This window comes from Anas platyrhynchos, chromosome 13 (assembly GCF_047663525.1).
Source record: "Anas platyrhynchos isolate ZD024472 breed Pekin duck chromosome 13, IASCAAS_PekinDuck_T2T, whole genome shotgun sequence".
Taxonomy (NCBI): domain Eukaryota; kingdom Metazoa; phylum Chordata; class Aves; order Anseriformes; family Anatidae; genus Anas; species Anas platyrhynchos.
In genome coordinates, this window is record NC_092599.1 from 5,871,393 (window position 1) to 5,894,450 (window position 23,058).

Here is a 23,058-nt window from a genome sequence, read left to right on the forward strand (position 1 = left end):
CAAATTTATAATGGATAATTTCAGTTAAGCTTGCTATGCGGGATCCATCACTAAAATATACTGGAAGCTACAAATTTAACTGTAGGAAACTGAGGAGTATGTTATCGCTTGCCAGCTGAAATTTATCTGCTTTGATCCTTTTTTTATATTCTTCTTCTCCCACACACCTCTTTTACTATCCCACCTTCTTCTCAGGTTTTCAAAGATTTTGTTGTCATTTACTTTGGAATAAAATACTAGATTTTGTTGGCATTGTAGGCTCTGTACATCAAATTGTTGTTCGTGTCACACTGAATTCTGTGCGCCAAGAAGAGAAGTCAGAATAAGTAAGCATACACAATGGCACAGAAATCTTTCTCATATTGCTTGCAAAACATGAAAATGAATAAAAGAGGACTAAGATAAGAAAACAGAGATTGAAAAATGAAAATATAAAGAGGTATATGTTTTAAAGAGGCTCAACTAGTAGTTTTGGTTCTTTTTTTCAGCTTGTACAGCAATTCTCTCTCATTCTCTAAATTGGACAAAACTAGTATGTCAGACTTAGGCTATATGTTTTCCTTGGGTCCAGTAATCAAGGTAAAGCAGAACAGTTTTTTCCATTGAAAAAAAAAATAAAATCTTTTTACATCTAAGCAACAGCAGTAATTTTTGTTTCTTCTACCTATGCTCCAGCAAAAGACTGCAACTGCCTTAAATGCCTTTTTTTTACATGCTTTCAGTTGCTAGAGATATAAACTCTCTTTCCAAAGTATGACAGATGAATTCTCATGCCATGAAATATGATACCTTTCAAAGGGCCTGAAAGCAACTAATAGATTTGCAGGAAAATGCTAAAAATTAGCTTAATGTTGCGTAAATAAAGATATTTATGCAACCTGAAATGAAATTCCACCACAAGCAGAAAACTAGGTCCTACTTATGATTCCAAAGCCTTCTTCTGACAGCTTACTCTCTAATGGACTTAGGGTCATTTGATGGTCTTCTGAATCTCACCTGACAGAGTCATCATAGCAAAATTTTAAATATGAATAATTTGGGGGGCAGCATAATATCTGTTTGACTCCTCCTTTCACTTCCCACAGGGGGCTGAAAAATGTTAAACTCTCCTCTTCACAATTAAATTCATGAAACACTTAAATTCTATGGCAGCCAGACACCAAGGAACAGGAAAATCTTTTCATCTCATAATGTTTTAGAGCCCCTAGGCAAATGTAAACAGTGTATGCTGTGATAGTAGAAGGATTTATTGCTCCTGCTGAACAGAGAATCTGCTGATTTATTTCTAATTCCAATAGATTTTTTAGGGTAATTTAAAATTATTTATTGCAGAATTTTGTTGGAGTTATTATTAAGGAAGTTTGAACATACCAGACCCATTTGTGTGGAAATACATTTTAAACAAAAAGACACGGAACCCAAATCAATCTGTATTGAGCTGGCCTGTAACAGTGAATCATTATTGCACTCTCTCTCCTGCTGGAGCGTAAAAGAGGGTTAGAGCTGCCTTGCACAGCACAGCTCCTGGAGTCCAAGCAGCATTTTATGGGCCCCCACCGAAGGTGCTGCTCTACCAAACTCAAGCTTAGGCATAGAATTGTCTAAGTCACTTTTATATTCTTGCAAACATTTTACCCAAGACTGGTTTCATTGATTTTGCTGAGAAAAACGTCACTAAGCTGTGTAACACTCAAGTGCCGTTTTAACCACTCGTTTACAGAGGACTCAGAGTGACAAAGGTTACCATTTCAAATCGGTACATCCCTGTTACTATATCAAATTCATAGAAACATTAGTGAAAATATGACTTTATGTCTTGCCACTTACTTTCACAGTAGGCACTTAGCTTTCCTGGAGTGCACTCCTGTGCTGCAGCCGTACTCAGCAACCTTGGGAACTGGTTGGAAAGCTGGAGGAGAGTAAATGCACTTCCATGGCAGAGGCTGAGCCACCGGTTAGCAGCGGATGTGTGCTTGTGGGAACAGCCACCCACACACTAAGCATCTGTCTCAGAGGATATTCAGGCTCCAGCAATGGGCTGTCACCTTGTGTCTTCTTAGCTTTTGGTCCTTTCCAATCTGGCTCCTGTTGCAGTCTGTGGGTTAGTGCTTTGGGCAGAAGCCACCTCCTTTATGTCTATGTGTATGAGAGCAAGCACAAGAAGGCTGATCTGTGTCAGAGCTTGCAGTCACTCCACAGCACAGCTAAAGAAAATCATTAGGAGTTGTAATCTGATCATCAATCATATTTGCCAGCTCATCACCTCTGTTTCCACTAAAAGGTGCTTGAACATCACATAGGTAATTAAAAATCCTTCTTGGTGTCTTTTTTACCTTCTATGCTTATTTAGGAAACTTGTTTAAAAAATATACAATTTCTGAATTTCTCTTCAAAGATGCCACTGAATCAACTCCAGACTGTCTGCCAAGCTGGCATACCACTGAGAGTGGAAGCTCTTTGCTTTGGCTAACTTGAAGATCTTGAACCACATCTCAGATAAATGCTGTGGAGAATCAATTTTCAATTTCCTGCTCCACGTTGGACATATATTTAAATACTCACTACTTCTGGCACCTGGAAAGAAACCAACAATAAAATCAAATGATCAAACTATTCACCTGATAAGAGAAAAATCTGCAATAAATCAAGCAAACAGGAGATTCAGACATGAGCCCGAAGGCTAAATTGTGTCAGCACTGATATAAAAGTAATGCCATGATCTTACTGTCTTTTTGACAATATCTAGCTACTCAATAGTTGTTTTGTCTAAACCAAGATATTTCTGTAGAATTCATAGTTCATTTTAAAGATCTTATTCCTTAGTGGAAGGGGAGAAATGGATAAAGTTCTTAATAAGGTTAAAATCAGAGAAAGTGTTGAGAATGTGTTATTTAGAAAAACAGATTCAGACAAAGGAATGAGAACATCTGGTCTTATGAGAGCGATACTGGAGGAGCTGATGTTCCTGGAAACAGTGAAAGTTCAGTCAATGTTCATGACCAGACTTTTATGCTCACAGCAAACTCTACACCTTACTGTATGTAGCTATTAGGGTGAGAATCTCAGCAGTGTACAGTTTTGCCTGCTTGCCTTTATTTTTCTCCATCTGCAATGTCCTTAATAATAATAATAATAGATTAAATATACAGCCCTGAAGAAAATTCATACCTGAAACAAGGACGTTGGAAAGATTCATGTGAAAAGACTCATATCATTTTTGGCTGTTCTATTTGAACAAAATTTTAACAAATAGATCAGTGTTCCCTGAGAATATTAAAATGTTACCAAGTGAGAAACGGTGCATTTTGGCTCAGCCTCTAAACAGACCAGCAAATGCATCTTGCTGCATTCAGAAGGCAAAATATTAATTATGCCCACGGAAAATCATAGCTGTGAGAATATATTAAACTGGAATAGACTAACTAGGAAGGATGATAGCAAAAAAATCATGGCACCTATAATCATCCTCCAGTCTTGCAAGATATTGCTGCTTTAAGGGACTCAGAAGGGTAAAACGCCTCCCTTTTACCAACTGTTGTCAGGCTGTTCCTGGGAGTAGCTGAAGGAAAGAATGAACAAATACTTTTCTCTGCAATGTTCTGACTGTAGGAACCTGTAAAACACTTCCTTGAAGTCAGTGATTGCAAACTGAAGAGGGGAAGCCATGCAAACAGTATTAAACCTGTGTCTCTGGAAGGTTTTACTCCCAGCTAACCTGTTCCTGCAGCTGGTCCAGACAGCTGCCGTGCTGGGAGTCTTCTCCAGTCTGCAGTGAGACATCAGCATCTTGCAAAGAGAAAACAAAGAGAATGACAACATATAAGCTCATCTTGTTGCAACTGTTCAGGAGGGAAAGGGGTATGCAGCAAACAAAATAATAGGCAGGCTGGTGTCAACTGCTGAATATTTTTTTGTTTTGTTTTCATAGTTGTGAGACTAGAATTGGAAAAATTAATTGGGTTCCCATTTTACCCTTACTCTGTGAAAAATGCATGAGCAACTATGGTCAAAAATGCCAATAATAGTAATAGCAATTGTAATAATAAAGATGACAGGAATTGCCTGAAAACAAATAATTTGCACGTTAGAGATTTTCAAAATTCCTACCTAAAAGACTTTGGAGACTGTTTCTTGCGGAATGAGAGAACTTCCTTTTTGGTAGAGTTAACCAGGAGTTAGACATATGTCTTTCTGTGTGGTACCCCTGCAAGACAGCAGAGCATGGCTCCATATTTCTGTGGATCTGAGGGAAAGGATCGGCTACATGCTGGTAAACTGCTGCCTGTGCTATACCTTCCCCTCCCATCTCTGTGCACCCTATCCACTGATTTCCTTGTTTGCAGGTTCAGATATTGCCAGTGCAAATGCAAGAAAAGAAGTGGCTCTGCCAAAAGAAGGATAAAAGGAAGGAGGCCCATCAGTGTTCCAGCTTGGCTTTGCTTATCCACATTACATCATCCCTTGAGTTTAAAATATGTTCTGCAATTTTTTACAGAGAAGAGGTTTGGAAAGCTGTACACCAATTCCACTCTCACAGAGACTAATATTGAAGCTCCCATTGCTTAAGAAGAATGAGCTCTCCATCAGCACTCTGAAAATCCCACCCTTCTGTTGCAATGCCTTCGCTGGCCTTGAAAACAGTGTCATGCAAGTTATTTGAAAATGCCCCTCTTTGGTAAGGGGTGACAGCACTGACATAGGAGAGGACTCTGGCACCAGCATGGGCAGACTCAGCCGTCTCTTCATCTGGAGCAGCATGTACTCTGCGAGCAGCTGCAAGAGCTACTGAGGGACTTTGTGCATCAGAGCCACCTTAGCCTGAAGATGGGTGCAGAACACAGCCCCAGCAGAAGAAATTATTGTCTCAGTTCTACTGATATCAGTGGCATATGGGGCGTTGATGTAGTTAAGGAAGAAATCTAATTCAAAGTCATTTGGCTGTACGGATAATTTAACCATCCTGGTATTACTGAGTGATTATGTATATTTGAAAAAGAGAAAAGCAAATACCCAAAGGCATCTTGTGTACAATGCTGAAATTTTGAGAAGTTGCTATATGGCAGAATGGGGTGTTGATAACATTGGAGATAACCCAGTGCGATAGTGCTATCAGCACCTGAGGAGTAATAACTGATCTACTTCATATTTACCAAATGTACCAGGCACTCCGTATTATGTTTACCTAATGATTAAAAGGAACAGTAAATGGAATGACTTTCTTTTAATCAGTATGTCAGCTTGAGCAGCATAATGAAATTAGTCTGGGGTGGATAAAGGCTTCTGAGCAAAAAGGGGCACTTCTATGCGACTGACTTCTAAAATCTGTAACTTTGCTGTATCCATGGCAGGCCATTGCACGCTGATGGGGTCCGTACTCAAATAGAACATACCCAAAGTTAAAACATATGCACTGTTTAAGCATTTTATTGTATCTGTTCTCCTAGCTTGCAAGTTCACTAAAGTCTCAGCCAAGGATTCTTTTTCTTTAGGACACGTTTATTAATCGTTCGTTCATGTCTACCTAGTTACACATGGATGATATCTGACAGTTTATCCCACTTATCATTAATAACTATTAATGGCCCTCTTGTTACAATCAAGCTGCATCAACTCATAACCTCACTTGCATTCATCTAATTTTTCACTTGATTATGAATTTCAGAATGGTTGTCTTACAGGCAAGCCTGTTTACTTTAAAGGGCAGAGATTTGTCCATTTGATTGCTTTGAGAAAGGTGGTAGGTCACACTGTTTAGTTACTTTGACTGAGATGTGGAATATATAATGTGTTTCCTTAATCCTCAAATATAAGTTATTATCACCCCCATGAAAGCGACAGTGTTTGAAAGTTTTAGCTGCAAACAAATCCAAATTGAAAGAAGTCATGTTTCCTCAATGCTAAGAAGGTTTAACAAATTTATGTAGACACTAATGAGTATTACTAGGCTTATGTAGGGTCATGGAAAATTAGACTGGCTTTTTTATGCCATTTAATACAGATTTTGTCATTGCTACGTGCTAAGCTCTCTATTAATATAGATTACTTTGGCTTTTAGAAAGTGGGCAATGTCTGAGGTTCAGTGACTTGTCTCTCTTTTTGTATTTTTGGTTTCTTTGGTAACATATTTTGCTCAGCTTTCAGGGTTTGGCAGGATTTTATTTCTAACTTTAACTTACTGCCCTTTTCCAGAAATCTGCTTTGTATCTGTTCTGAGAAGGAAATTGTAATGCAACTGCTTATTTACTCCATTTTCTGATCAGAACTTGATGGAGCTACGTATGTCACTACTGCAGCAAAAACATCTCTAACAAGAAAAATATGAATTTCCTAAAGAAACAATGATGAGTTCTGTCCTGATTATGTACCACTGTAGTCAGCAGATTTCAGAGTGTAAACAGGAGCACAATTTGGAAGTGTGCTAGCATACATAATACATGTCTTTCATTCATAAAGTATACTATCCTGTGTTTTAAAGCAGAGTAATGAATCTGACAGTATCCACAACTTGAATGAGCTCAGAGGAGAGGACACATTTCACCCAGTGCAGCTTCCTGACATTAGAGGGCTCCATAATCCACAAAGTATGGCAAATAAGAGTTTCATTTTGAGGTCAATAGAGATGACACGGGGAGAGGGTTATAAACTTCTCTTGGAGCTGTGGTTAGATGGTATTGCAAATTCAGCTTCTGAAGTCTGAGTATTAAGTCACACCTGCAAAATGTAAAGAGCTGACCTGGTATAAAATCAACCTACTTGTTCATAATTTCCTTAGAAAGCTTGAGTGGGGCTTGATTTTACCAAGAACAGATCATGAATCCCTCTGGCTTGCATTCCTCTGGACCTGACATTGTACTGATGAACCAGCACAACTGGTATCATCTATCTTCCCAGGACTCAGCAAACCTGGCATACTTTCTCTGTCAGGGAATCCTGTCAATGAGACAATGAGACAATGCTTGATGCAGATCAAATACACCCAGAACAGTAGGGTGCCACTCGTAAGCTGTATACCTTGGCAGGGTACAACAGGTAGCAGCTACTGATCTTCATCTTTCAGAAATTGTCATAGTTTCTTTCTATTTTTTCCTGTCATGAAGAGGAAGAAATTTCTGTGGCCACCACAGAAGAGCGGAGAGCAGAGCTGGATGGGTCTTCAGAAGCCTCTAACTGCACAGGGCTGAGCACAGCAATCATGAATCGTGCAGAAAATATGCATCATGAACATGAGAGCTTTTCCTTGACATAGATAATGCAATAAGGTAATCACTGTGGAGCAAAACCACATGTTTGGATACCATTAGCTCTTATTTGTGGCTCAATTTGTTAACAAGAAGACTTTTAAAATAATTTAAATGGCCAAATTTCAGAAAAACCTTTTACATATGTCAGAGCCTTTAGAAAGTGCAACTTGTCTTTGTTGCACTTCAGAGAGCCTAATCCTAAAGATATCTTCCTAAGGAAGAAATATGCTTGTGAGTAGAACAAATCATTTCTGTGTAAAATAAGTGAGCTTTTCTGAGGAGTTCTTGCACAATTCCAAGCCTGCAAAGGTGAGCTGGCTCTTTATTAAGTCAGTCCCTCATAGAGGCACTTCATTCAAGCCATGGACAACCCACATATAAACTTTGCCCCATCAGCCCTTCCTGCATCACCTATATTATGAATAAGTGGCCACCACAGGGTCAAGCAGGTTGATTGACTTCTCAGAGGCTGCAAAAGAAATCAATGCCTTGGAGAGAATTAAAACTTCCTTTTTTCCTGTACTCAGACATGGTTTTCTATAATTAAAGATTGATATATTGGTCTAGCTTTCCTGGCAAATATTGAAAGAGGGTTGGATTATTTTGGCAGGGAGGGCCAGATTGTTGCAAATACTATGATTTCCTAAAAGAAAATCAAACACATCTTGTGCTGTGCTTTTTTGGCCCCATCTTGGCACATGGACCAAGTTTTTCTCCAATGCTGCAGGCAAGATTTGGTCATGTATTTCTGGAAAATGTCTGTACAAATAATCATTCTACTGATCAACAACAAAGAGAATAAAAAGGAGGAGAAAAGTGCTACTGAGATTATGGACACTAGCATGGAAAGCATGGAAAAAAGCAAAGCATCATTTTCAAAGTTACAGAGGTGGACAGTCCATCACTTGCAAAATGTGTATACCCAAGATACCAGGAAAATTCCCACCGTGAAAGGCAGCGGCTGCTTTTGTAGCAATGTGTGAAATTTACACCAGCTGAAGATCCAGTATTTGTTGTTGAATTTATTGAGCTTGAACCAAATCCCACTGTAACCAATGAGAAGAAAAAAATAAATAAATAAAAAATTCCTTCAGTAACTTGCAGAGCAGGCTTGCTGTTTGTGGACCCCTTTGGGCCATGTGACATGGATATCAGCAGCTTTCAAACCATGACCATCTGATTAATACAAGGATACTGACTCATTCTTGGTTTGTTGAAAAATCCCCTAAGTAATAAGTGGCATATATTCGGTCACAGAACTGCCATGAATTTATGTAACTGAAACCAAATACTCGCTCAAAAAATTTGGGTGTGAGAGGGAGAAAATTGTCTCTTTCACTTCTGTGTCTATAGAGTATTGAGCCTGCTACCCAAATCACAGATCAATAATACTCTGGGAAGACGATTCCTTGTCGTGCTTCATTTTGAGATAAATTCATGTAACATGGAGAGGCAGCCACAGGAGGAGAGAAAATAAAAACTCTGTATTTCCTCATGACAGTTGAAATGTTTGTGGAACTTCTAATTCGTGTCTGCATTCGAAGGGTCACTGATTTAAATAAATTAAATACATAAATCACATAAAAACTGTAATTGAGGAACTATTTTTTTTTTCATTTTATGTTTACAAATTTTATTTATTTCAGGGTTTTATGGCCTCAGCTGTTATTATAGCAGGACAGTTTCTTCCTTGGGATTTCTCTCAGCCTGGTTCCCAGAAACATCAGCTACCCATTTCATCAGATTATGGGATCCTCATTAGGATCTAGCTGACTTTCCTGTCCAACTCCTCCTCCACACTGCAATTGCCCTTGAAATGCCCCTGCCAGACAAGAAATGCCTTTTCTCTGATGGCCCAGGCATCCCAGGGGCTGCAGATCTAACCTTGGCAACCAATCTTATCATGGGCTTTACCAGAGCACAGCTGGGTCTGTAACCACAGTTGTGCAGTATGATGTCAAATACCATGAAAATAAATGGGATAAATGCAGACATAGATAAGGTTTTCAGGGATCACCCGTGGCTGGAAAAAAATGAGTTTTCCCAATGCTCTCCAAGAAGCCAGTGAGATACCTGCAGTGCCAGGAGGTAGCGATAGGTGCTGACTGCTTGCATAGCTCCAGGCTTGCGTTAGCTTTCCAGGTCCCATGCACAACCACAGCCCCTTTGCACCGGCCCTAACAGCCAACTGGGGAGTGCCAGACTGGGTGAAGAAGGAGCAGAATTAGATATTCTAAAAATGCAGATGTGACTGACATCCTCTGGCTTGCCATGGAGCTCAGAGAAGGAAGCAAGCTGTCAATGACACATCTGCTCACACTTCTCCATTTATTAAATCTGTAACAAAATTTTGACAGCAATAAACCAGAATGAGCAGTTGTGTGTTTGTATTAAAACATCATTTGGATAAGCAATAACTGGTGATCGGTGTAAAAGAACATCTGTGATATTATCCTGCTATTTTTGTCTGAGTCATGTCACACTGAGAAAGGGAAAAAAAAAATAAAAAAAAATGAGGTGAAATGATCACATGTGATGGTTCAAATTTAGCTTTGTTAAAGACATACACCTTTTTATTTTCCAGCATAATTCCCATAGAATTAAGATAAAGACTTAAGATAAAGGCTTTTTCTATGGAATAAAACAAACATTCCAATATTTTGGTTTGACTATGAATCACACCCCTAAAAAATTTTTGGTGTCTACTTTTTAATCCCAAATTGATAAATTCCTGCTCACATAATAATGTTAACATTGAGAATCAAGTCTTTGTGAGCCCTTAATCTGAATCTCTCTTTTTAGTACTAATGGGGTTTATTTTGTCCATGAGAAAAATAAAGGTCTCAGGTCTGAGATGAACAGGATGATAGGAAAGATGTGTTGTTTTTTTTTTTTAAGGTAAAGCATGCTAGCTTTTTGTTAGGCAATAACAAAGCCACTTTGGTTACTGGTATCCACTGTAAAAAGTCAGAGGAAATTTACTCTGGGCACAGCAAAATCACTTCCACAGTTGCATAAAAGCAATTATTTCCTTCATGCGTACAAGGGTGGGGAGGTTTAAAAGCATCTGTAGGACTTAAAGCTCAAAACAGTTTATGTCAGGAAAGAAAGCGATAAAAGATGTTGATTTTATTAATAATTTATAGAGGACCAATATTTATAGTTTGCTAGTGGGTGGCAAATTGAAGGTCCACATAATAAAAAACTCATTAGAAATACGAAGCTTTAGAACTGTTCACAACTACATGCAAACCATTAAACGCCTTTGAAGGAATATATATGCATTTGTATACACGTTTTCTCCTCCTGGAAGGAACACTCATCTCCCTTGCATCTCTGCAGACTCACTGCCTGCTCCATTATTATCATTACTGAAGGGTGTTTGCAGCCGGCAGCGACGGTCCCCAAGGACCAGCGGGAGGCTGACCAGTGTGTGATCTGAAATGTGCTCATGCCTGACCCCGACAGTTCACTGTCTAAATGTTGCTTCAGGTGTTTGTTTTGAAAAAAATCAATTCTTTATGTTTAACCTGAGAAAGCATCTGTTTACCCCTCCTAATTGAGGTTAACAAAGAAGGAGTATTGGGTCTAGAGCATTGATCTTAGTCCAGTGGTTAAAAAAAATAAAACACTTGCATTTTAATGAAAAATTAACTAACGGCAATAGTCCTCAGCATTCAAAATCTCTGGTAAAATGAAAAAAAACATATTTTGCCAAATGTTTTGGACAGAGCTTTTTCGCTGCTTTCTCTGTGGATTTTTGAGGTATTAAATCACTGTGGTGGGAGCTGGAAACTAGAGCTAGTATCTAGTTCAGTAACCAGCTTCCAGTGGAAAATTTTTCACACTGCTTACTTTGCCTCCTTCTCCAGCAAAATTTCTTAGCTGATGGTGATGTATGAAGATAATGTTTCCCACATGATAAAATTCTGAAAAGACCAGATATTGAAGTGATGTCAAAGCCACCAAAATTGTAAGCTGAAACAATTAATTTAAAGCCTAATGCTGTAATGCCCACATTGATCAAATTTCTACCACTGCCTATATTAAAGAGCTCCTTGATTTTGTGCATAGGTGGTTATTATTAAAAGACTGCCTTCAAAAAACTTTCTCTGTACACGTTAGATCAATAACCTGTCCAAGAAGCAGGGAGCTGTGGAAATGAGTTGTAGAAGGAACTGTGAAGATAAGTTATACGGAATAATTAAATAAAGAAGCATTGTGTATGACTGACAGGGAGAAGACATTTTTCTGAATATCTGCTCAACACCTAGATGCATTTTTTTCATTCTTAAAAGATGCTGAAAATTTTGTATTAGGCCTTTCTGTTACTGCGGTTTTGTTGCCTTTCTTAATTAGATCTAGTCTCAAGGGAAGGACTCATTTATGATTCTATACAGTATGTAGGACTTCACTTAGAGGAGGCCAGAAAAAGCATCACAAAGGTGTGAGAAAGACACAGGTACATTGCACTCTCCTGGCAGAAAAGGAGCAGAAAAGAAGTGCCAAGAGCTTATACAGCAATTGTAGCAGATGTCACCACCTAGAGAAGAGAAGAGCAGGTCAGGAGCTGGAGAGGGAAGGCTGTAGCCAAATGCTCCTGGTGGCCAAGAGGCTGAGCCCACCGCCCAGTGTGGGGAGCCAGACCTCACCCTGATGGCCAACTCCTGCCACCTCAGTAATCCAGCGTACCAGTTTGATGAGAAATGGAACAAATATACATTTTCAAATGTCACATTATCCTGTGAATTAGAAATGCCAACCTTCCATTTTATGTGCCTTTTAGAAGAGACTTCAGAACATTAAAGGAGTAGAAGTTTATTTTGCTACTTAATGGTCTAGAACTCAGGACAGAGTGCATGTCTGAGTTTGCTTTCCTAAGATGGCAATAGACAATGTAAGTTAACATGGTATATACTTTTTATTCATTTATGGGGAGCCCAGAGTGGTGAAACCACACAGTCTGAGTTTAATAGGCACAACAGTCGTATTTATCTAGTGTGTCCTATTTACGACGGATTTTAACAGTTGTAATACATGAGTGCCATCTCATTAGGATACAAGAAATTGGTCAGACTGTTTTCTGCTTCCAAATTCTGTACCAGGGAATAAAATGTTGTATTAAGGATGTGCAGCATGAATAGTGCATGTGGTCATTCATATTTCCTATTTCTTTTATAGTATAAATGAATTTATTATAAAACAATGGGAAATTGAGTGATTTAACATGTTCTGTATTTAAATATACATTAGCATGTAGTATATATGTCTGCACAATATATTTGTACACGTGTATCCAGTAATTTAATGGGTTTAATAATCTTGGAATTACTGTGATAGTAAAAGCATTATTTCTTTAGCCTCCATTGTTTAATAGAAATGACAAGTAGATCAGACATTTGAAGATGAATGAAGCAGTGTTGAGAACATTTCCCTTGGAAAAAACTCAATAAACACATACAGTTGTAAATCTCACCACTTTTCTTGGCAAAACAACGTTAAAGAACTGTTGCAAAATTATAAAGTGTTGTAAAGTGTCCTTTTTAGGATTGAACAAGAATTTTGTGCTGTTCTGCCAAAGAAAGACAGCTTATCACAAATCAGTTGTTCCATCCCAATTCATACAAATGACACACTTGTAACACTGGCTACTTCTACCCCTAAATATTAATTTTGTTCTAAAACACAAGGCATTTTAGCCAGAGTATGACAAACCTACTACCAGCTGCAGTAGTGTAAGATCCTGTGTTTAGCAATGTATTTGGAATCACTCATAGGAAATAAAGCTGAGCAGAAAGGTATTGTAGGCTTGTATTAGGAGGGTGTATTATTTCCAGAAGATAAGGTGCACTATACATGCTCCTAATATAGTCTTCCGTCAATGCCCAGTCTGCTAAAACAGTGAATGGAAGTGACTGATCTACAATTTGCATTCTCTTTTCAGTCCATCAACACAACATTATTAAAACCATTGAGCCAAAACCCATTAGAACAGCATTCACGTATGAAACAATGCACAGGTCTGCTTGTTCCCATTTTTATGCACTGCTATAGGACTATAAATATTCATCGTAATGTAACTGAAAATTATTGAAGTGAGAAAAAAGAGAAACAGGGAAGCCATTTGCTTCAATTCATAAACAGCATCTGTTGGGAAGTTATTCATAGATTGCTTCAGGGCCTGCTGAGCAGTAAGCCCATGGAAAAGGATGCCATTGCAAGCAAATTGGCCAAAACTGCAATGGAGATACTATTAAACATGATTCACTGACAGCCAGGGAGAATGATCAGGCACCAGCTTGTTTTATGTCTTCTTTTATCACTGGGACACAGAAGTAGCCTCCAGCCAAAGTCTCACACAGTTCAAATTAGAAGAGCAACCTTCTAAGTGTACTAAGGCCTAACTAGTGGCAAGAGAAAGTTGCATGAAGTGATATTGTAGTGAACACAGTTGTTTATTTGTCCCTTCCCGAGGCGCATGTAAAATCCCTTTTCAAAACAGGGTGGCCATAAACTTTCCTACTGTGCAAACCTTCCTACTATATATTTTTGGTCAAAATGTTTAAATGTCTTCATGCAAAAAGGAAAAAAAAAAAAAAAAAAAACAGCCTAAAGGGTGAATGAAAAGAAATTAATAAGCATATTTTAGCTTCTTAGTAAATTTCAAAATACATTCTGGCTGAAAAGTGACACGATGCCAAAGAACCATGGACAGGGTAGCACGATGTGCAAGTCCAAGGAAGAGAATAAGTGCAAACATTTTCATATATAGTTTATATAGTAAATATAAACTGAGAGAATAAAATACTCAGCTGTCAAATTTTGCTTGTTGATTTACAGAGCAGAGCAACTGGTGAGGCAAACCTGTTCAGCCCTTCTGAATTCAGTGCAAATGCTGCTGACTTTTCAGCTAATGATCTGGCCCCAATTTTTTACTGCCAGTGGGACTTATCACATCATGGGGAATTTGAAAAATGCACTTACAATCAATACATGGACAAATAATTTTCCCAGTCTCATTCCTCCTCTTGTTGCAAATTATTTATACTTTTAATTAACATCAGCAATTCACTGCCTGTAAGTAACTAAACCTGCAATCCCCTTAGTAAGCTTCTGGAGGTTTGTTTGTGCAGTGTGCGCCCCACAACCTCCTTGCATTACAGCCATGGGCCATGGCTCATGAGATTAAGTATTTCATATGTATTTGCTCTAGTTTTCTGTGTTGTAACTAAGACAAACAGCATGAAATATGGAGCAACTTGAATGATTTTTGTTTGTCTATACCTGTAACTTTTGACTATTTTCAAATATTCCCCTAAGTTGTTTGCTCTTTTCACAAAAATCTGGGGGAAAAGCTGTTTGTCAGCTGCCTGACCTGTGTAAGGACTATCTGATTAGTGGCAGGCTTTAAATCAGGTCCATAAAAATGCATCATTTCGCAAGCAAGTAAAGATATTTTCTCCTAAGCAAATATTCATCATTTGTCCTCTGGTATTTGCTTTGTTGTTGTTGGAAGTACAAACTCACCTGTGACTCAGGTGAGTGAAGGCCTCTTGCACAAAACATATTATTTGGTTAGCATACATTATTTGAGGGATAATTTTGACTAGCAAACGTATTTCCACAAATGAGGACTGTTTCATGCAGGGAAAACAGAAAAAAAAAAAAGAAAAGAAAAAAAAAAAAAAGAAAAAAAGATAATTTATTCACCAAGTACCCTGGAATGTGATAACTAGTGGGCATCATTTACATCTATTCATTAGACTGGTTCTCAGGAAAGTTAAGTTAGCTCTAAATTATTCATTTAAAGGTTGACACACTCTCCAGGAACAGTAGGAGATGTGGGGGTGTTATAAATTTAAGGGGTAACAAATGCTCAGCCACAGAGAAACCTCTACTCAATCTTGAAATGAGAGAAACACGTTTTAAGAAGTTTCACCCACATGTTCTTTGTATTATTTTTTTGCCAGACTGCCACTTTGATATTAATTTGCATGAAACTTTTAGAACAACTGAGATTTTACCAGTAAGAAATGTGACTGAGAAAATATTTGTGGACAATAAATTCCATATCAGAACACCTACAAGATGTGATGCACAACTTCAGCACTGTCCTATTCAAATAAGGGAAAAAGCTATATGAATAACAGCACAAAATTAAACAACATACTAAAAGTCTCAAATCAGGCACAACTATTCAAATGCGTGTGATATTATCAAGTGCTAGTAAGGCTAAATTGAGAAAATCAATGTTTGACAAGCAAAACCAGATATTAACTCCATGGATTAATTATTAATTGCATGTAACTTACTTGTCCTTTCATCTCTCCACACCCAAGATGTGTAATCCTGCTAATTCCTGACAGAACCCAATTTTAAGCACAAGAGGATGTGATCTGGAATCTGAGTGTGGTTGTTCTAGCTCGGGAGCATCCTGGCTAGGGGATCAGTTTGGGGTTCAGAGGTGAACTGCCAGCACTGCCTTCAGCCTGGTTCCAACATGTAGAGTAAATCCTGCCACTGTCCCTTCTTTGTCAAGACTGGTAATAAAACTGAGGGCTCAAGTTCTTGCAGATTTAGGTCCCATATCCTCCGAGGAACTTTGTTTTGGGTGTATTTATGCTTATCCTCTTACTCTTCCAGCACACAACAGCAGAAAGCATTTGAACAAAACATTCATACAAATCTCTGTATTCATGATTTCCCTACTCCCTAAGTGAAGCTTTGGTGACAGTTCAACTGGAATTGGCATAGATTTAGACAAATTAAAGTAATTTTAACCATGATCAAAACATAACATTCTTGTTTAAGGACGAAGATAATTAATTTTTCAAAAATGTTACTGCATATATTAGAACAGTTAGGAGCAGCTCTCATTTGTGCTCAGACCATTTATGGAGATTTCCATTCCTTTATTTATTCCTTTATTAAATAAGGGAGATGCCATAGCAACCCCTGTCACACACTTCCATTCGTGTATTGACTCTGCATTATTCAATCTATGTAGGTTTTATTGTGGCCATTGTCTCTCATTATGCTACAGACTCTCCAAATTGAAACCATTCATCCTAATCCTCCAGCATCAGGCGTTCTGAATAACCTGGGGCAGAAACACAACCACCTGCAGGAGCTGCTGGAGGTCTGAAAAAATGTTACCTATGAAGACTTTCAACACATCCTTTCCTCTCAACTCCCATTTTGTACCACCTCTACCTAAAACACCAAGCAGCCAAAAGCCCAGTCATTCATTTGAATAAAGCAAGTTTACAGAGGGAGCGGGCAACCAAAACCAGTATACCAAACAGCCTTAAAACAGTCTTGCTCTGGCACTTTACAAGAAAAACTTTATGCTCCTCATAGGAACCTAGTCACCTAAGCACAAGTTATTTTATAAAAGTTATTTTTCTCAGTATAATTCCAACTTTTTTACATTATAAACATTTTCAGCCCAGAGTTGGCAGAGTGATACTACTTCCTAGGTTTAATTCCTTATGTGTTGCATGTTGTACCCTAAAACAATAAAACCTCTTTCATCTCAGCTTTCCTGTTTACGACTATAAGCAAATAGTGATATGACTTTTTTTCTGTTTTTCTTCCTCGGAATTAAAAAGAGCCTACACAAGACTCCATCAAATGACTTAACCACACAATGCCATAGCATCACTCATGGATCTAAAATTGCATAAGCCTAAAGCACTGAAGTGATCCAGTACCCCAGCACCTGTATCTTTCTGGAGCATGGCCTGGAAGTGTCCCACCCAAGCTGGATACCTAACCAACACAGAAATTATGTCTGTAGCTCTTCTTGGGCCACTGTACATTGCTCTACTCCATCCAGTAAGGAAGCTGGAGTTCAGTTACATGTCTACATTCATTTCTACAAGCCTTTGCTCTCTGAAGGTGGGAGCTACAACATGTGCCAAGTCATGCCAGATGCCCCACGACCATGTGAGCCTGGCTCCAGGCCTGCTTTGGGAAAGGAAAAGTGAATTAGCTCAGACTTGGACATGGATTAGTGTAATCCCAGGACTGTGAGTTGGAGAGGACACTTCCCACAGCCAGGAACATGGGGACAGCAAACACTCAGGCAGGCAGACCTTTGAAAGGCACACAAGCATTCAGCAATGAGGAAAACTCTGGAAGACACTTGGGAAATCTTCCTTTGAGTTGCTCACCTCCCCAAGGAGCTAACACTCTTTTTTTACCTGTTAAGGTTTTGATGCTGTTCACCCACAATGTGAGAGAAAATTGGATAAGCACTTTTAATGGCATATGGCATGTCCATCTGTTAAGGATATGGCACATCACACATCTGCTTTCTGGCACTGGCCTGGGAGCAAAGCTGCTCCGAGCTGCTAGCAACACTATCAGCTCCCTCCCTAAATAACAAGTGGTGGCTTTCCTAGGAAGAAAACATCCAGAAGTCAGCTCTAACCAGTATCCTGAGCCCTACCAGTATGAATTATGCAATTATTTCTGCCCTGTGCACACAAATTTGAATGGGTGTCAGCAAACAGCTGTGAGTGCAGGTTTTGTCCACACAGACCTCGGCTTCCTACATAGGTAGGGAATAGAAGACAAGAATAAAAGAAAATGAGAACATCTCTGTTGTAAAAGCTTTGTTCTCATCAACCTTTCTTTCTTTCTTTTCCCGACACTTCTCACCAAACAAGCTCTAAGTAAAAGCAGTGGTGACACTGTCCATACCATTCTGGTTTTCTGATCATGTTCTGAATCTTAAGAGATCTGAATCTTAAAATCCTAGATCTGACTCTGCATTGCGTGGTGCCTCAGCAGGCAGCTGCATCCATAGTTTCACTGAAGACATAAAAAAATTAAAGGTTCTTTCCCTTAATATTTACCATCCTTCCAGGAGGGAGACTCAGAAGGCATAGGACGAGGCAGTGATTAATTCTTAGGAAAAACTCACTGAGGCAACACCCAAATGTAACTAATCTCATTAGTTTTCTCCTTTGGGGGCACACTTTCTCATGTGTTATGTCAGCCGAGGAAAGCTATGGAACCAAAGTCTTCCCACCAAAAAAATATTTGCCAGGTTTAAGGTTCTTTATGATAAGAATTTAACTCATCTAAGTGTATTTCTCATCTAAACAATTATGTAAATGGAAACAAATATGGGAGTTTCATGTAGCCTGCTTGAAATACTCATGCACACAAAAAAATAATAAAAAAATAATCTAATCAATAACTCCAGAGTAGTTCAGAAAGTGAATACGTAATCATAAAATATAGGAACAGAGTGTGTTAGTGGGGACAGAAAAAAATCAGAACAAATGACATGGCTTCAGCGTGTAACCCAGGAAACAAAAATATCTCATTCAGCTGGCATTTTTCAAAGTGATATATGTCAATACTGTTGTTCCCTTGCAGGTTAACTAAATCTATCAACAATGGACACACTCTCAGACTCAGCTGAACAGTCTCTTTTTTGCAGCTTGCTTTCCTGAGAAAGTTCAATTTCCAGTATAGGAGGCCAGCAGTTTAAGAGAGTCACATATCTCTAACCTGCTATTCTCTGCCTGTGTTTGATTTTTATAAATTTGTGCCATTGTATCGTCAGAGCTTTCAGCACTGAAAACATGCAGTCCCTTTTGTTAACACTTTAAAATTTGAAAAGTCAGCAGCAGGAGGTTAAATCAGAAATTGCTTGGCCTTATTCTTTCATTCAATGGAGGAAAAAATAATAATAAAAAGAAGCTTTTTGTTAGTCAGAGAAAGCAAGCTGTTATGCACTGCAAACAGGACTAGTACAAGGGAAATTTAAACAATGGGCTGACAATTGCTGATCAGGATAGGTGAAGAACAGCATGTTTCTGAACAAAAAGGACTCAACTGCTTCTTCCCTTCTGCGTGCAAAGAGAATATGGAGTATCATATGGTTTTCTAGCACTGTTATTATACACAAACATATAATGGAACATCACGTGCCTTTCTTGTGCTATTGTTATGCATAGGTAAAGCTGGACACATGGCACAAGTTAGCAGATTAGATTGTTAGATTGTACAGAAAATACTAGTGGAGGGTTTCCCAAGGCATCTAGATGACAATATTTGCACTCCTGCATGTTGAATATATATTTTAACCGAAAGATTATTCATACTGTCCAAAAGCCTGTATGAAAGACTGTTCATAAAGACTGTCCATGTGTCAGGTAAGGAAAAATACATCGTGCATTAATTGTGCTTGTATTCTGCAGCTCTGTGAGTCCTGATGATCTAAATGAGGGAAGGATATTTTGAATATTAAATAATACTCACAATGTAAGGTACTCAAGAGAACACTGTACCTGTCTAAACAAATTTCCCCTTTCTCATAGCTATGACCCAGGGACACTCAAACTTTCTAATGGAGGGACAAACTACTTCATGGACTGCTTGGCCTCTTTCCCTGCTTGGATTTGATGTTGTGCCAACTTGCTGTCATCATCCCCTTGCCCTCTAAGAGCATTAAGTGCCATCTGTAGCTCCAGTCAGCTTTTAGCATAACTAAAGTAACCAAAAAACAGACAGCAGAGGAACGAGTTTGTGAGGGACAGAGCAGCACCAGCCTCTCCAGCGAGAGCTGTTGCTGCTGCCCAGCTGTGGCACCCCCAAACTCCTCGTTGGCTCCAGCACCCAGCAAGCAGCTGGGGATGGGTCCAGGCAAGAAGCCACCAGGAAGCTTTGTGCTGACACGCTAACAAATCCAAGGCTGGTTAGTTTAATGCTGCCTTTAGTGTGTCTCCACTCTGTAACATTCACAGCAGCAACTGCAGCATAGACTTACCCAGGGAGAGGCCAACAGATGTGTTGAGTTGCACTCACAGCTAGAAGTGCAAAGTGTTTGATCAGCTGTAAGTAGATAATTAGTTCCATAATTTAAAAGTTTCTGTTATTCCTGAGCATCCACACTAAGCTGCAACTAGAGAAATGCTTCTCTAAATGCCAACTTGGAGAGGAAATTTCCATTCAGAGGAATTAATTTTGATTCAAGGAAGAACTCAAAACAGAAGAAATTGATAAGAATACTCAAAAGACTCACAGACTAATGTTACTTTCTTTCTGCAAACTTTAAATTAAAAAACAAAGCAAAACAAACAAACAAAAACTGTTACAGCTTGCTTCCCAAATCTTATTCAAATGATCTGGTAAAAAGTGACAAACATTAAGCTGTTCCAAAACAAGTGTCTACACCTTTTTGCTGTGCAACTAGACCACAAAAACTCTGAGCCATCTGACAGTAGTGAACATGCGTACAGAATACTGCTCGATCAAAGGACTGCAAATGGCACGTGCCTAACTTCTATATAGCAGAGTGTATTTTCAGGTTTGTTATTTGCAAACTATACTTACTGGTGTGATGCTAGTGGACTAAAGCCAATTTCTATTTTTCTAGGCACAATCAAACATCCAGGGATACCTTGCTCATAGCACCCTTACACCTGCTCCATGAAAATTTTCAGTATGGAGAAAAAAGGATATCCACTGCAAGCCAGATTTTGGTTCCAGTTAGAAAATGATCATGTAAGAACACCACCCTCTTATATCCTCTGTGTCCTTTTCATACATCAGTGACATTATTTGGCTGACTGTTGTGACAGAAAATATTTTAATTTTTCTTGGCTCCCAAAAATCAGCTCAGAGATAAAAGAGTGAGATGGAAGTTACTTCCTTTGCACCATCTTCATCCAAGCTGTTTAGTAAGTCTTAGTTTTGTGCAGGGAAATTGAAGAATCTGAAGTTCTTGAGGTGTTAATTTGGGCCTAATTTGACATAGAGCCTTCATTTCTGTTGTCAATGTGTGGGATAGAAAGTTTACATCTTAACTACCAGAGTACAAGCTGGAATGGAGAATGGAACAGAATATATTTCTAATTATAAACTAAATAGGTTTTATGTTGGATGATCGAGTGGCAAAGACAAAACTTCATAAATGTCATGTTTATGTCCACTCACTGAAACAGAACAGCAATGCTAAAAGCTTGTATCTTTGACATTCTATTTTTGTAAGCCCTACACAGCTTTGCTGTACAAAGCTTGGAAATGTTTGAATGAGACTTCTGGTATTTCTCTGCATCCTATTGACTAGAGCACTACTGCCTTTTTATTATTTTTTTTAATTTTTTTTCCCAAAGCTTTTAATTCGAAGTGTGCATCTCATTTCAGAATATATATATATATATATATATAAACTGATTAAAGCACTGCCCAGTGTGGTGTAACTGGCATTTAATCAACATTTACCCATTGTAGTGGATCTCAGTACCAACAGAAAGGTAAGGACTTCTGCTGTTTTCAAGTCATGCATATCTATCCATTTCTTAAAAAAAAATAAAAGAGGCAAAACAGACTTTTTTTTTTTGAATTGCACTGTTTTGTGTCCAGAAAAAAAAAAAAACAAAAACAAAAAAAAAAAAAAACACATGGTGATATGAATCTGCTGCTTTTATGCATCTATCTGGAAGAGTTAACTTAAAGAAAATGTTGGATTACCCCATTTGTGCAAATGAGAATTTAGTTGTTCAAGACAGCAGCAAATGAGTGTTATATAGCAGAGTTCAGACTATAGCTGGGAAATGACAAGGAAAAAATCATGTATTCTATGCTCGCACTCCTTCTCTATCTCTAGTTTTAAGAAATCATCGCCGAAAGTACAGTAAAATGATGTCCAAAAATGGTTGCTTAAATATTAAGGCGGCAGATTTCATCAATCATCATTGTTTCTGTTCTTTTATTCATTTTTGTTACTTTAGATAATAGGGTCAAAGGATAGGGTCAAAGGAACTATAGCACCTCTTTGATACGAATGAAACCCCTTACAACAGGAAAGTCAGTAGGTTTTTGTTCCATTTGTGGTATGAACTGGACTGTAGACACAAGTGGGAGAGTAGCAGTATCCTTTAGATCGTAGAGTGTGGCAGCTGCAGAGACATAAAAAGTTTCTTTTGTAAAAATCAAGGGGAGAAAAATTATGGGATGATTTCACTCTAATCAGGGAAATGATGCTCTCTGGAGCTTGCCATCACTTTGTGCTGCCAAGTAACCCATAGATATAGGTAAAATGCAGGAGGATTAAGCATGCTGTTTACTTTGCATTTGTTAATAGATTAGCTATGACGAAGACCTTGAGATTTAGACTTGGAATTCTTACTTTAACAGTAGGCTTTGTATATACAGTGTCCTATGTGTATAGAGCAAAAAGTACTTTCAACCTCTATGTCCTCATTTAATAATGTACCATGTTCCTGTTAGTTCTGTATTAATCTTTTGCAATTAGGACATTTTAAGTCTTTGTTACAAAAATATAATAAATGAACTTTTGTATTCAAATTACCCTTATACAGCAATGCATTTTGCTGTAAGGGATATGTAGCCAAGTGGCTACTGTGTCAGCAATGTCCCTTCATCACACTGTGCTTTCCCCACTACAGCAAATGGTAACCACAACCATAATTCTCCATTCTCCCCTAAGGTACAGTCTTTATCAGTCTGACAAGAGTCCTAAGTAGCCCAAGGAAAACAACTTCCAGAACAAATCCACTGGTTTTGTTCTGAGTAATTAAGTAGAAAAATTAGAAATAGAAATTCCTTCTCTTACCACCATTCTTGAGATGCACTCTTTGCCTGGCAACTTCTTGTCTATAATATTTGGCAGCAGGGAATAGTCCTCAGCAACTGGTACGCAGCTAAATTCTCTTCTTTACATCTGTATAATACATACATAAGCTTGATAAATATGTCAGATCACAGAGCTTTTAGGGCCTGAATCTGGCTGCCAGAACTACTAGCAGTTCTCTTTCCTAATGGTCATGAGTGC

General features: G+C 38.4%; 1 protein-coding gene and 1 long non-coding RNA gene across 5 annotated transcripts in view; both read right to left on the reverse strand.

Moving 5' to 3' along the window:
* Window positions 1-2,562, reverse strand: part of TAFA1 (TAFA chemokine like family member 1) — a 228,079-nt gene extending 225,517 nt beyond the window's left edge. The window contains exon 1 of one of the 2 annotated variants that reach the window (XM_072044368.1): window positions 1,828-2,562. The gene's annotated coding sequence lies outside the window, so the exon portion shown is untranslated. The remainder of the gene's footprint in view (window positions 1-1,827) is intronic. The other variant, XM_072044371.1, reaches the window with a different exon arrangement.
* Window positions 2,563-5,259: 2,697 nt separating this feature from the next.
* LOC106014427 (uncharacterized) overlaps window positions 5,260-23,058 on the reverse strand; it is a 39,781-nt gene continuing 21,982 nt past the window's right edge. The window contains exons 4-5 of one of the 3 annotated variants that reach the window (XR_003500344.3): window positions 22,840-22,947; window positions 5,260-8,287 (exon numbers count right to left, since the gene is read on the reverse strand). This is a non-coding gene — a long non-coding RNA (uncharacterized lncRNA). Of the gene's footprint in view, window positions 8,288-18,424; window positions 19,479-21,721; window positions 22,163-22,839; window positions 22,948-23,058 lie in introns of those variants that run through there. The other 2 variants (XR_005269230.2, XR_002398433.4) reach the window with 2 other exon arrangements.